Here is a 13,317-nt window from a genome sequence, read left to right as displayed (position 1 = left end):
TAATCCTCAATAATTTGGATGATTTTCAAAGGACAGTATTACCTGACAGTATACTTATATAATTTATCTACTACAAAGCTTTTACAGCCATTCACATCTATTGCTTCTCTGTCATTTTCTTTATTGGTTTTATGTAGCAGGTTTTAAAATACACAATCATGTGTGAATTAGCCATATAAAATAAATAATTGCCCATTAATTTTCCCAGCAAAATTACGAGATGGCTTGTTCATACAGAAAAAGCATGCCAAGTTTACTATCCAATGGCAATGATACTTTATTGCATAGCAAATATTAAAACAGTGGGCCCCTATTATTATATTTCTTACTTTCTCAGATCCAGCTAACAAGATCTGAGCATGCAAGCCAGCTTCTGTGCATTTAGCATTTGCTGCTTTAGGAACTGTGGGCCTAAATCAGATATGCACCCAAAGGCATCTTAGAATATCCAAATATGGATGCCATCCAACTACAATTGGATATACATTTGAATTAAGGATGGTCCATGTCAGTTTTGCACGTATTAATTCATAAGTCCATATGTTATTCCATTTCCAAATTAATTTGTGTTGTTTTGTTTTAAAAACCCTTACAAAATTTGCATATTATTACAATTTAAGTATGTATTTTAATATACGTTCTCATGAAATATGCATTTCTAAATATATATTATCTAAATGTGCACATTTGTAAACATATTTTATTGTAAAATATGCATGTTCATAACACAGTTTTGTGCATTGCTTTGTGCTGAGAACTGTATTGCAAAATTTGAAGAAGTGTGAAATCTGAAGAATAATTATGTTATGATCTGTACATTAATATGGGAGGTGTCAATCAGGTCAGTTCACATAGAAATTCACAGAGACTGAATTCCTTAAGCATCCCTAATTTGAGCACACATCTCTATCTACTCTTTGCAAATACCCTTTATATGTACAACTCTAGCTGGTATTGAGTAAAATTAAATATGCCTTATTCATAACTAATTAGAGCTTTGGGAATAAATGGGCCAAAATTTTAATCAGTTAGATCCGGGATCCAGTAATACAGAGGTCCCAGTTCAGACTTTCTGGCATGGTTCATAACCACAAGCACATGATGACATGAGAACTAATGCAATCCAGCCAATGCCTATCACCACTGGCATTGTATCCTCTGAACAGGATGGATGGGAAGATGCAATGGTCTTCCCATCCATTCTGCCATGCAGATGACAGTGCATATCCACATCTGCTGATGGGGTTAATTGTGTACAGTTATTACCCACATGTATCTAGTCAATGTAGTGGAGGCTGGTGGCTCCGATTTTGGTGGGGCTGTGGTTTCATTCTGGGTTCCGGTCAGAACCACCCAGAACTCTAAAGGAGATATCCAAGGTGGTATCCCCATTTGGAGGATAGGGTTCAATACCTTGGATATCTCTTATTTTAGTGGGGCTGTAAATCCATTCTGGGTTTCAGTCAGAAACAGCCAGAACTCTAAATGACCTATCAAAGGTGCTGTTCTGTTTTAGAAAATTGTTGTTCTAAAACAGAAAAGAATGAAAATCTGCAATGTGAATCATAAACACCCACAACAGCAAAGGAGAAGAAATTCTGCTCTCCTGTGTATTACTAAAACAATGAAGATTGTATTTTGCTCGTGATAAGGAAACTTCAGAAATTGTACCAGCATTTTCATCAATTCCTACAGCAGAGGAGACTGTCACCAAAGGCTCTGAAATGATACTATCTTCACCATCACTGTTTTGGTGGTTGTTTTTTTACTGTGCAGATATTGGGTTGGATCCAGCATCATGGTTCTGTCAGCAGAAAGATACCACTGGTGGAACAGGGCTTCCATGTCCTCTTCTTCCATGCCATGCATGCTCCAAATCATCTCTGGAGAGGATTTGGAGGGTGCATAGAGGGGTAGGAGGGGGGAGGAGAAGACATAGAACTCGTGTTCCTCCAACAATATCCTTTCATTGACAGAACCACAATGCTGGATACAACCCATTGGGTTGTATGCAGTGTTCGTCTAATTTAAGTCCCATTAATTTCAAAGGCCCTACTCTATTGCATGACTTCCCAGCCCCTTCCATGTGGGATGTATGACAAAAAAATCTTGCATCAAAGACACCAAGAACAGCTTTGCTTTTGTGTAAAATTGTCTGATGCTATGGCAGGGAATTGTTGGTAGCGATGGGTGAAATTACCCCAAGTGAATGTATTATTTACTGAAAGTAACAAATTTGTCCATGTGAGCTCAGGCAAGAGTTCTCCTTTAATAGGAACTCTCATTCCATGTATATGAGTTTTTGTGCATGCACAATATCAAGTTGCATCTTGCGAGCTACAGTTTGAAATCACACCGTGTGGCATGACATCATGTGTCACCACATTATGCCCCCTTTCTGATTGGTTGTTTTAATGTGGCCGGCCAGCCTGCATGATGATGTCTTGCTATGTTTACTAACCATTGCTGATACTCATTATGAAGATGGACCCTGTAGAGTCCTCCTCTATGCAGAGTCAGAAGCAGCTTTATAGACTGGTTCAAGAAAGTTTTGCTGGGGCTCTAGGTGGTAGGGCAGCTGAAAATTTAGGGAGGGGGATCTGTGTACTACTTTACTGCATATGTTCTGAAGCTTGCAATCAATTCTGAACTTAACAGTGAATTCGTAATACATCAATCCAGGCTCACTACGAAGGTGAGCATTACAGACAGACAAGTTTCGATCAATGAGCCGACTCGAAACAATTTTAGAACAATTTCTGTTCTGGTGTCTGACACCCACAGGACATAGGCTATAAAAATATTGCTTAAACAACTATTTATTTCTGCTTCTGCAAACTCATGAGTATAAAGTTCTCTTTAAAACAAGCAAATGGTCTCAGGAAGTCTCAGTTAAGAGATGGGTGCACTCTTGAAACCAAAGGCAAAATATATTTAAACTTAAACAACTATTTGTTTAAGGAAACAGGGGGAGAGAAGCTATCTAATCTTTCAGAATCAGAAAGGGAAAAAAAGAAAAGAATGTGCTGTGTGCAATCTTTGCTACATTTAGTATCTGACACCAGAGGGACACATTTTACCAAAGTTACAGAAGCATGATGATACAAGTCAGTTTTCTATGTGAAAAAACAGCAGCCTATTTCTATCATACAGAGAGCAAGCAGCCATGGAGAGCCTCTCACATAGATTATTAGGCCAAGCAAGGTCTTCCTTGAAATCATTACTTTTGGCTTCAAAGTATAAATAATATTTTCCCTTCATCTATCTGTATTCTTCCCCAGAAACGCTAGAATTCAGATAAATGGTTTCTTCTTCCTCTCATATATTTCAGAAGAATTCTCAGGCTAATATTATACAAAAAGAGTATCCAGTCCAGCTGAGGGGATCCATGTACATAAGCAGACTTCTGCATATTATGACTGCTCTTGAGGAATCTTGGATGTAAATCTGAGTCCAGTCCAAATGTATATCAAATTGCTCATGCCATTCACCTGCACTCTGAGTGCGATATTTACTTGTTTGTTTATTTATAGGAATATTTCTAGTCCACCCCAAAGTAGTTTGCAATAACACCCAAAAATGAATAAAACCATAAAAAAATAAATTAACATTAAAACAGATTAAGAAGCCAGAGAGAATGAAGAAGGGAAAAATTAAATACAACAACTAAGAAAGATTGCAAGCCAGGTGAAACAAAAATGTTTACTGCTCATCTAAAAAAACATCCATGATGGGGCTAGTCTAACTTCCTTTGGGAGGGAATTCCATAAACACGGGGGGGGGGGGACAGGAAAAAGCCCTGCTTTGTGTTCCAGCCAACAGTACCTCTTTTGGTAGCAGGCTATAGAGCAGGGCCTCCAAAGACATTCATAACCTACAGGTGGGTTCACACAGGAGGAGATATCCTGAATCCAAGTCTTTTCAAATGCATATCTCATCCACATTCTGGTGTATATGTGCATCAATTGATGTATAAATACCTACTTAAAGGGTAACTGAAGTTGAATCAGATATTTCTTTGCTATCTCAGTATTTACTATCAGTAATATCTGAGAATTTACTATCAATAATATAGAGAGTAATCAGAGAGCTTTGTCTATTGGGTGGTATAAAAATGTAATTAATAAAATAAATAAATAAATAAATAAAGTCTAAGAATTCCCATGCACTTAAATTAGATCTGCAACATCAGGTGTCTAGGTGGATCACAGGTGTGTGTGTGGAGAGAGAGAGAGAGAGAGAGAGAGAGAGAGAGATTGGTTTGGGATGTGATACAGATGTAAAAGAACAGGAAACAGGAACAGTTGCACTTTCTGTTTCTCTCACTGCATTTTTGGACTGATTCCCTGCATTTCTGTTTTTCTTTTGAATCATGATGAAAATATTTCCCTCTACAATTACATTACACACACACACACGTACGTGTATTACGTACAATAAATATGGGGAGAGAGAGAAATGCCCTCCAGAAGTATGTTACCAGAGGCCCAGAAATGCATAACAAGCACTGAAAATTACGTAATATAACTCTGAAAATTTTTGATATGATTTTAGAAAGAATAATCTGTAGCTATATATATATATATGAGTTGATTTCCCCCTCCCTCAAATTTGACTTAAAATAATTTTGGCATCAGAGCAAGAATGAATCAGTACAGTAATCTGATTCTGTGACAGCAACAGAGTCACATCACGTCTATATCAATTGAATGAAATGGCTGTAATTTAAATGATGTAATGCCACAGGTCACAGATAAGAAACTTATTTTGCTAATAATAAGTTTATAAATGAAACAGTTTTGGCAACCAAGTATAAAGTGACAGGGAAAATAAAACAACATTAATAATCAAAACTGCTAGTTATGCTGTGCTTTTGTACAGAGAAACAACAGAAATACTACATTATATGATAAAACCCTTTATTTTTATTTATTTTTATTCAGGACCCTCCTGCATCTTTCAGTGCCTTTCCTTGCAGGATGGGCATTGCTATTGAGCTCAGTACATGTGTGCACCATTCATACCTTGAATACTTAAACCTTATTTTGTTAAGGTATTATGATTTCATAAATGTTCAGTGAGTTGCATACCGCGGAGTAATTAGGTTTACTTTAACATGGATTCTTTTTGCATACACTCTGGAGCACTGTATAAAGGTTTTTCAAATCTGCTGTTGCTTCATTTCTAGCACACTGACTTGTAGGAGAACTGCTACATTACTAAAGTGAAAGATGCTACGCCTCAAGTCTGCCTTTACAGTGAAGTAATGCTTGGTTGCACCAACGTAGAGCATGGCTGCTTGGGTTGTATTGGGTAACAAAATGTACTTCCCAGCCTCAAACCACTGTTAGGAAACTATAGTGACCCCCAGGAATACAGAAGTTGTTGTTGTTGTTTTATTAATTAATTTATTTCATTTCTATACTGCCCAAAAGCCAAAGCTCTCTGGACAGTTCACGATGATTCACAAAAATTTCAAACCACAACATTATACAACATACAAAATTTAAAACAATTTAAACAGCTAAAAATAATTTCAATAAACAATTTCAATAATAGACCTGTTCAAGACATAAATGCCCCATCATGTGCCATTAAATGCCTGGGAGTAGAGGACAGTCCTAACCTGGTGTCAAAAAGAAGGCAGTGTTGGTGCCAGGCAAGCCTCAGTGGGGAGCTCATTCTACCACTGAGAAGGCCCTCTCCCTTGTTACCACCTTCTGAGCCTCCCTCAGAGGAGCCACAGATGTTGATTTTAGTGTCCACATAGGTTCGTGTAGAGAGAGGTATTCTATCCAGACAGCCAGATTGCTTCCTTGCCATGTTCTTTATCCTTTTTCCAGATTAAGCCATCTGAAAAGAAAAGGTCACAATCCTGCATCTGTGCGGTATGGGAAAGGACTAGTCTCAAAATGCTCTCTTGGGAATATGTGCATGTGCCTAGCGCAGCTAATCCTGCTACTGTCCCTGGAGAAGCTGGTGCCATTCCTGCCCCCTGTGAATTCCTGTGTGAATGATGCTCCTCACAGTCAGATCTGGGGATGGAGCTTCTTGCCCCATTCTGTTCTCTGCACAAGAAGCAGAGAACAGGTGGAGAACCTCAGGCCAGGGAGCCAAATCCGGCCACCTGGGGACCCAATCTGGCTGTCTGGATTTCCCCAGATGGCCATGCCTGTTGGCCACACCCCTTCCCCTCTCCCCTGACCATTTGGTGGTTTCTTGGCTTTTGTGCAGTTTTTCCCCATTCTAGAAGGTTGCAATGCCTCTTCTAAGGCTGAGTTCCTGGCAGCGAGAGCTTTAGGCTAAAATGTGCTGGTAGTTTTGGCCCTGCCCCCTTTTGCCTTCAGCCCCACCCACCACTGGGATGCAGCCCCTGAGAACTTCTCCAAAGTAGAATTTGGCCCTCAGATTGAACGAGGTTTTGTGCCCCTGCCATAAAGTGATACCAAAAAACGAACTGTCCATCTGTGTGCGCTCAAGCTGTCTGACTCACTTACTGAGCTGAAGGCTTGTCAGTTGCAAGAGGTTTCATGTTAGAGCCTCTAGGAGGGCAAATATTTTGCAGGTTTTATCCTTGATTACCTGATGTCATCACAAAAGCAGGGAGAAGCATACAAGAAGGGACCACAGTGGTTTCTTACCATGTGTCTCAAAATGTTTTCCGGAGCAACTTCTGAAGCAGGCATGGGGAACCACCAACTTCCAGGACAGACATGGCCCCTGGAGCCTTCTCATCCACCCACCATGTCTCCCCAGAAGTGCCTCCTCTTCAGTCTTCTCCTCACTGCTGCCGCTCATTCCCCTTCTGCCACTTTTGGAGCATGCGCCACGTACAGTGTTCCAGCACTCAGCCCCACCCCCTCCTCCTCTGGGGCGTCCCTTTCTGCCACTCACACCTCATTCGGTGTTCCAGTGCTCAGCCCTACCCCTCCCTCCTTTCTGCCACCCATGCTGCTTCACTCACTTCCTCCTTTGCCTCGTGGTGGCCAAAAATCCCACACACAAGGTCTGAATTTAGGGGGGATGGGGACAGCACGCCTGGAGACATAGGGGTGGGCCCAGTGAGCAGGGCTTCCCCCCCCCCCCGTACGAACTGCATGCATTCAGGCAAGCACCAGGGCAGGGCTTCAGCCTTCATTTTGAACTGTTGTCCACATCTCTGGCAACTGTCCATTTGACGCATGTGCAGTATCCATTTCTTTTCCAGCTCTGCAGAGGTCTACATACATTCATAGGTCCTCAAGGTCACAGCCCACACTCATTTGTGGCACTGCTTTCCTTTCATTGAATAATGAAATCAGGAATTTGTGGTCAGTGCAAATTGTACATTTTCATGTATGTATATATGAAATGTCTGCAGTCCTGCTATATCAGCAAATCCATCCTGGCCCAATTGTGAATAATTGTGTCCAGCAGCCAACATGTTTTGTGACACAAATCCTATTGGTTTCTGTGATCAGTGATCCATCATCCATCTGATAAGCTAGTACTGCTCCTATCTAATAAGGAAAAGCATCGTACATTGAAACAAATTCTGTACCAGATTGATAATGCAGCAGAATGTCTGAAGTCTATAACCATTACGTAAGAGTCATCAAACGTTTCTTTCTTGAGAAAATCCCCAGTGCCACTTCACAAAAAAAGTTAATAAACTAGGCAAACATTTTCTCTAGGAAATTAGCATTCAGCTCAGAGCCATTCTTAGCTTTTGAGTTTTCTAAATTGATTTTGTTTTTCCCAGTGTCATCTACTTTATATCCCCAATATGTCACTTCTGGTACCAAAAAATAGGGCTTACTTCCCTTTAATCAGAGTCCCACCTCCTTGACCTTCAGTCTATTCAAAACTTCATCTAAATTTTGGAAGAATTAGGTGCGGCCCCACTGCTTAATATGCCATTATGAAGATTCAAGGCCTATAGAGGTGAGGAAAAGAAAAAGGTCAGGCCTAGAGGCTTGTAGTTTTTTATTGGGAGGGGGTATCCCTCTGAGGAGTAGTTTCATTTCCCTGATTAAGATTCAGTTTCATTTCCCCAATTAAGTTTCATTTCTTCAGGTTTGAAACAGTACTTTCAGCTTTGGGGGAAGAAGGTATAAAAAGAGAGTCTGAAAGACCAGAGCAGTATGAGCAGAGAGTCAGAAAGAGTACAGCCTGAAGAAGGAGCAGGAAGAAGCAGCCTGGAGAAGTCTAAGTACATCTAGGATAAAGGAACTTGCATTTTGCATTTTTTTATTTTCTCTTAATGCCTTTTGTATCACTCAGATTTATTGTGTAAATACCTTTAGTTGTGATTTGCTTGTTTTGATTTACCAGTAAACTGCTGTGGTTAAACCCTGTGTCTGAGTGTCAATAACCCCACGCCTACAGCCTAAACCCTACATTATTGGAAATAGGAAGGTAAAAGAAGGAAGGTGGGACTCTTAAGGAGGCAAGAGATACTTAAGACATTGCTCAGGGGGTGCAGATCATAAGGGGAACCCTGACGGCCATCAACATAAACAAACAAACAAACAAACAAAATGGAACACTCCTAGTATCTTAAGACCTTCTCCTGAATATGATGTGCATAGTTTAATTTTACTGTTTGTAGTAAAAGTGACTCTCCAAGGCAATGTCATCATCCATACTTTCAGAACTTGCCTCATTGAATACATTGCATTTATTTGTTCTTTCACATTGCTTTGTGTAACTGTACACTTTTCTTTAATTATGTAGGATGTTTCCAGATGAGACTTTTATGGTACCATCACCCTACCCCATTCACATAAGTTTATAGGGAGTCCAGATGATATCTTCTACTCATGACCCCCCCCCCGTGTTTTCTCACCACTTCTGCCATCTTTTTCCTTAACACATAGAATCCATTGAGGAGAAAAAGACAGAATAGCTGTGCAATGACATCTGACTGCTAGTGCTAGGAACCTTCCATCTGGAAGCACTCATATCATCTTCCTTTCTAACAGGTTGCATTAGATCACAATTGTAGCATATTTCTTTTTTAAAATTTAATTTTAAAATTTGAAATGGGCTTTCCTTCACAGTGTTAACAACCTTTCTGAGGCATAGTTACTTACTTATCAATTAGTAACTTACAGTGCAATACTATACATGTCATGTCTACTCAGAAGTAAGTCCCACTGAGTTAAATGGGGCTTACTCCTAAATAAATGAGTAGAGAACTGCAACATTAGATACATTTTCTCATGCCCACAGTGTACCTTCCTTCCCCGTTTGTAGTAGCAATGCCTATCAACCCTGTACACCTTTATTTGCTAATTCTATAGTCAGGGCTAACTTTAAAGAGGAGTCAAAGGTTAACAGTGATTCAGAAAACAGGCTTCTTTGCACTTTCCCCATCATTAATTATACATAATAGCCTGTCCTCTAACATCTGTGTCAGATCTGCTCCATAATTACAATTCTGAGAAAACCTCTTTGGTTTTGCCTACTGTCTTTCCCAACCTCCTTGATCTTGAGCTAAATTTAAATTGTTCTGTTATTTCAAGGACAGTTTGAACTGAAGTAAAGGGATAGATATTGAATTTTATTATTAAATACATACAATAGGTTAAAATGATTCTTCAGTTTATGATTCATTGTAACACTCCAGGATCAGAAAACACAATTTGACCTGGCTTGTTTAAATAAGCCATAGTTTAAACTAATAACAGTTTGTCCCTGCAGGATATAATGACAAACTATGGTTAGTTTCAGTCCAGAAGCCAATGCCTCCTAAGTCTTCCTTTGCCACAGGCCAGAGGAGGAGAGGAGAAAGGAAGCCACGCAAGAAAGGAAGACTCAAGCAGGCCCATTTACACAGTACTGAACTATGGTGTAGTGTTGCATCCAACTAGGCCATAATTTCTCAACAGCCATACATAACAAAATAAAAAATACCACTTCTTCTTGGTTGCTTTGTACTGACTAACTGCAGACGCATTTTGAATCCTACTGCCCAGTGAAGATAGGTAGCTAAAACCAGTCAAGCTTCTAAGGTTAGATTAAAATGCAGCCAAATTTTTTAGAATCCATTATCTTCTATTTGCCAGGGCCACTTGAAAAATGTGATCTCAAAAAGTATTCAAAGGGACTTGTAAGGTGAATGCAACTGGAGAGACAAAAGGGTAATAGCACACAGTAGAATTTCAGCCTTGCTGCTACATAATACTGCACATGATTAGAATTTTATTATGCCACTTAGACTTCAGTGCGTCTCAGCTGGATGAAATTCAATATGGCTGTGAGGTGCAATAAGGCTGGGGATTTGAGGCTGTGCTGGTAATTTAAAATACCAGAAGCTATAAATAAACCCAGCTGTCAAGAACAGGCTCTTTTCTTTTGGCTTTATTCTAACATGGTGTTCCTGATATGGCAGTAGTGCTTCCTCAAAACTATTTACACAGCTTGCTTTATTATACTAGAACTTTTTTAAAAATAAAAAGGAGAGAGACTCACTTCATCTTTCACAAGTAAGAGTTAATGCCTTGGCCACCTGCAAGGAAGCATAAGGGGCATCATCTTTACCACCACCACCTTTCCTGTGAAAAAGCAAGAGGCTTTGGGCTAGAAAACCTTTTACAGTTACCATGGGGATGCTAAACACAGCATCCCCATTTGAATTATCCACACACACACTCTACCGTAGCATGTCTATCCATCACGCTCCCATTCAACGTTCTTGGCAATTGCTGGTGGAAGATGTGGAGATTTACAATGCGTGATATCAGTGCTGTCTGTGACAAGTACTTCTAGGTATTAGGATGGGGTGGACAGCTTGCCATGATGGGATGCTATTGTTGGTGTCGTCCCTCTGGTGATCCTAATGTATGCTACAGGCCTTGGGTTCTTGCCCAAAAAAATAATGCTACACGTATACCAACAGAAGTGCAACTCTACCAATACAAATGCTTTGAGAGCATGATATACTCAGCACTGTTATAATACAGCACTGTTTTACAGTGGGAGGAGGGGAGACACTGTTCAAAGGTGTTTAAAAGTGGTGTTTAGAATAGTCAAGCTCCAAATCAGAAGAGTGAAACATCCATCGGCAAGAAGTGTAACATGGTGAAATCTCCTGCTAGAAGAAGCAGTTATTTTCATGAGACTGACACAGTAGACTGCTTCGCACAGTCAGACCACATTTTATCCTTTGTATGGCTCAAGTCTTTGATATTACACAGGTAAATGAAGTGACCCACCTAAAGTATTTTTTCTATCAAAAGCATTTGTATGGTACTTTTTACTTGTATATTTAAGAATCTCTGTACTATAATATATTTGTTCTCAGCACTTAGAATCATGTTGAAGCAATCTTTGTCTTCCCTAGGTCTTTCCCAGTTCCTGTAGAATTTGATTTGGGTCTACTGGCTGGATCCTAGTACCTGGAAAGTAGCATCTGATATTTTGTCACCTTTTAAAACTATTGTTGTTGTTGTTGTTATTATTACATTTCTATTCTTTCCATTAGCCAAAGCTCTCTGGGTGGTTCACAAAAAGCACCTTTGCCATATGACTCCACCCAGCTCTATTCAAACCTTCTTTAACACTTCATGGGCTCTAAACCTGACTAGGACAAGATTTGCTCTGTGTGTGTCTCTGTGTTCTTTCATCACTGTGTGTTCTTTCATCACAGCATCAGTATACAATTTTAGGGATGAATAATTTCATTTTCTCCTGCATTTGATTTTTATCCAATCTCAACTTTTCTCCATCTACCATATGAAGACATTTGCAGATTTTAGTAAATTCTTATTTTAAAAAAATATCCAAAAAAGTATCTCACCCTCTGTACCTACCAAATTCAATAGGTACAGCTACTCCCATCATGCGGAGGACCGTGATGTACCTGCCTGCCACACAGTTGTTAAAGATGAGGAGCCTGTCAGAAAAAAGAGGTGGCAACCCTAAGTAAGTACTAACATGGTTGAATACGCAGGGATTCCAACCCAAACTTTTAAGAACTAAGCATTCAAAGCCCTGGGCATGGATGGACAAATCTGTCAGTTTCCATTTCTCCCTTCTTTCTTCTTCTTCTTGTAATCTTCTTGACTCATTTATGAAGAAATTAACATATTTTGGAAGTTCTTATTCAAAAAATGAACTGAATTAAATTCTCACCTGTCCTTAGTATATATAGTACACACAAAGATATCTGCTTAAAACTATTTATCATTTTATTTATTTACAATATTTATATACCACTCCACATCAAAAGATTTCAGCGTGGTGAACATCAAAGATAAAAGAATAAAACACCATGTTAAATCAATTTAAAGAGTTTAAAAGAAACAAAATCTGAATTTTATAGCTCGCAGCTGGTCACTCAAGGAAGGCCTGTCAAAACAACAATGTCTTCAGGAGGCACCGAAAGCAACACAACGCTGGCACCTGCCTGACCTCCAAAGGCAGGGAGTTCCATAGCAAGGGGGCCACCACACCAAAGGATCTTTTCCTGGTGGACTCCAGCTGGGCCATGGGTCCATGTGGAACCACCAGGACATGCCCTCTGATGACCTCAGTGACTGGGCAGGTTGGTAAAGAAGAAGGCTCTCTCTCAGGTATCCTGGTCCCACGTTGTTTAAGGCTTTGTGCACTAGTCCTAAAACCTTAAACCTGGCCCAGTAGCAAATAGGCAGCCAGTGCAGTTCCCTCAGCAAAGGAATTACATGCTGAAAAGGAGCAGTTCCTGACAACAGCCAAGCTGTTGCATTCTGCACTAGCTCCAGCTTCCGGCCCAGACTTAAGGGCAGCCCCATATAAAGTGCATTGCTGTAATCCAGTCTTGAGGTTACTAATGCCTGTATCACTGTGGCCAAGCTATCCCTGTCCAGGAGATGCTGTAGCTGGTGAACCAGCCGAAGCTGGTAAAAGGCACTCCAAGCCGCCGCAGCCCCTGGGCTTCCAGTGACAATTATGAATCTAGGAATACCCCCAGACTACCTACCTTATCTTTCAGAGGGATTGCTGCCCCATCCATAACAGGCAATGAGCCTATCTCCCAGACCTGGGAACCACTCACTCACAAGGCTTCTGTCTTGCCAGGATTCAGCTTCAGTTTATTGGCCTCATCCAACCCATTACTGAGTCTAGGCACCAATCCAGGACTTGCACAGCCTCTCCTGATTCATAGGTCACTGGGAGACAGAGCTGCATGTCATCAGCATACTGATGGCATTTAGCTCCAGATCTCCTAATGACCGCTCCCAGCGGTCATTGGGGGATTTGGAGTATACAGTCTACAAATGAAACAAATACCCTGCTAAAGTCATTACTATTTCTTATTATAAAAGGAATGAGAGGTAAAGTTGTTGTGTCTAA

At 40.2% G+C, this 13,317-nt stretch overlaps 1 long non-coding RNA gene across 2 annotated transcripts in view; it reads right to left on the bottom strand.

Annotated features, from left to right (window-relative positions):
• The window catches only part of LOC146354840 (uncharacterized), a 100,308-nt gene that overhangs the window by 16,653 nt on the left and 70,338 nt on the right, over positions 1-13,317 (bottom strand). For both annotated transcript variants that reach the window (XR_014788520.1, XR_014788521.1), the window contains one exon: positions 11,796-11,878. This is a non-coding gene — a long non-coding RNA (uncharacterized LOC146354840). The remainder of the gene's footprint in view (positions 1-11,795; positions 11,879-13,317) is intronic.

This window comes from Heloderma suspectum, chromosome 2 (assembly GCF_057233095.1).
Source record: "Heloderma suspectum isolate Gila_16-S chromosome 2, 16-S_ref, whole genome shotgun sequence".
NCBI classification, from domain to species: domain Eukaryota; kingdom Metazoa; phylum Chordata; class Lepidosauria; order Squamata; family Helodermatidae; genus Heloderma; species Heloderma suspectum.
The sequence above is the reverse complement of the archived record's forward strand: the minus strand, read 5'-3'. Positions and strand labels throughout refer to the sequence as shown.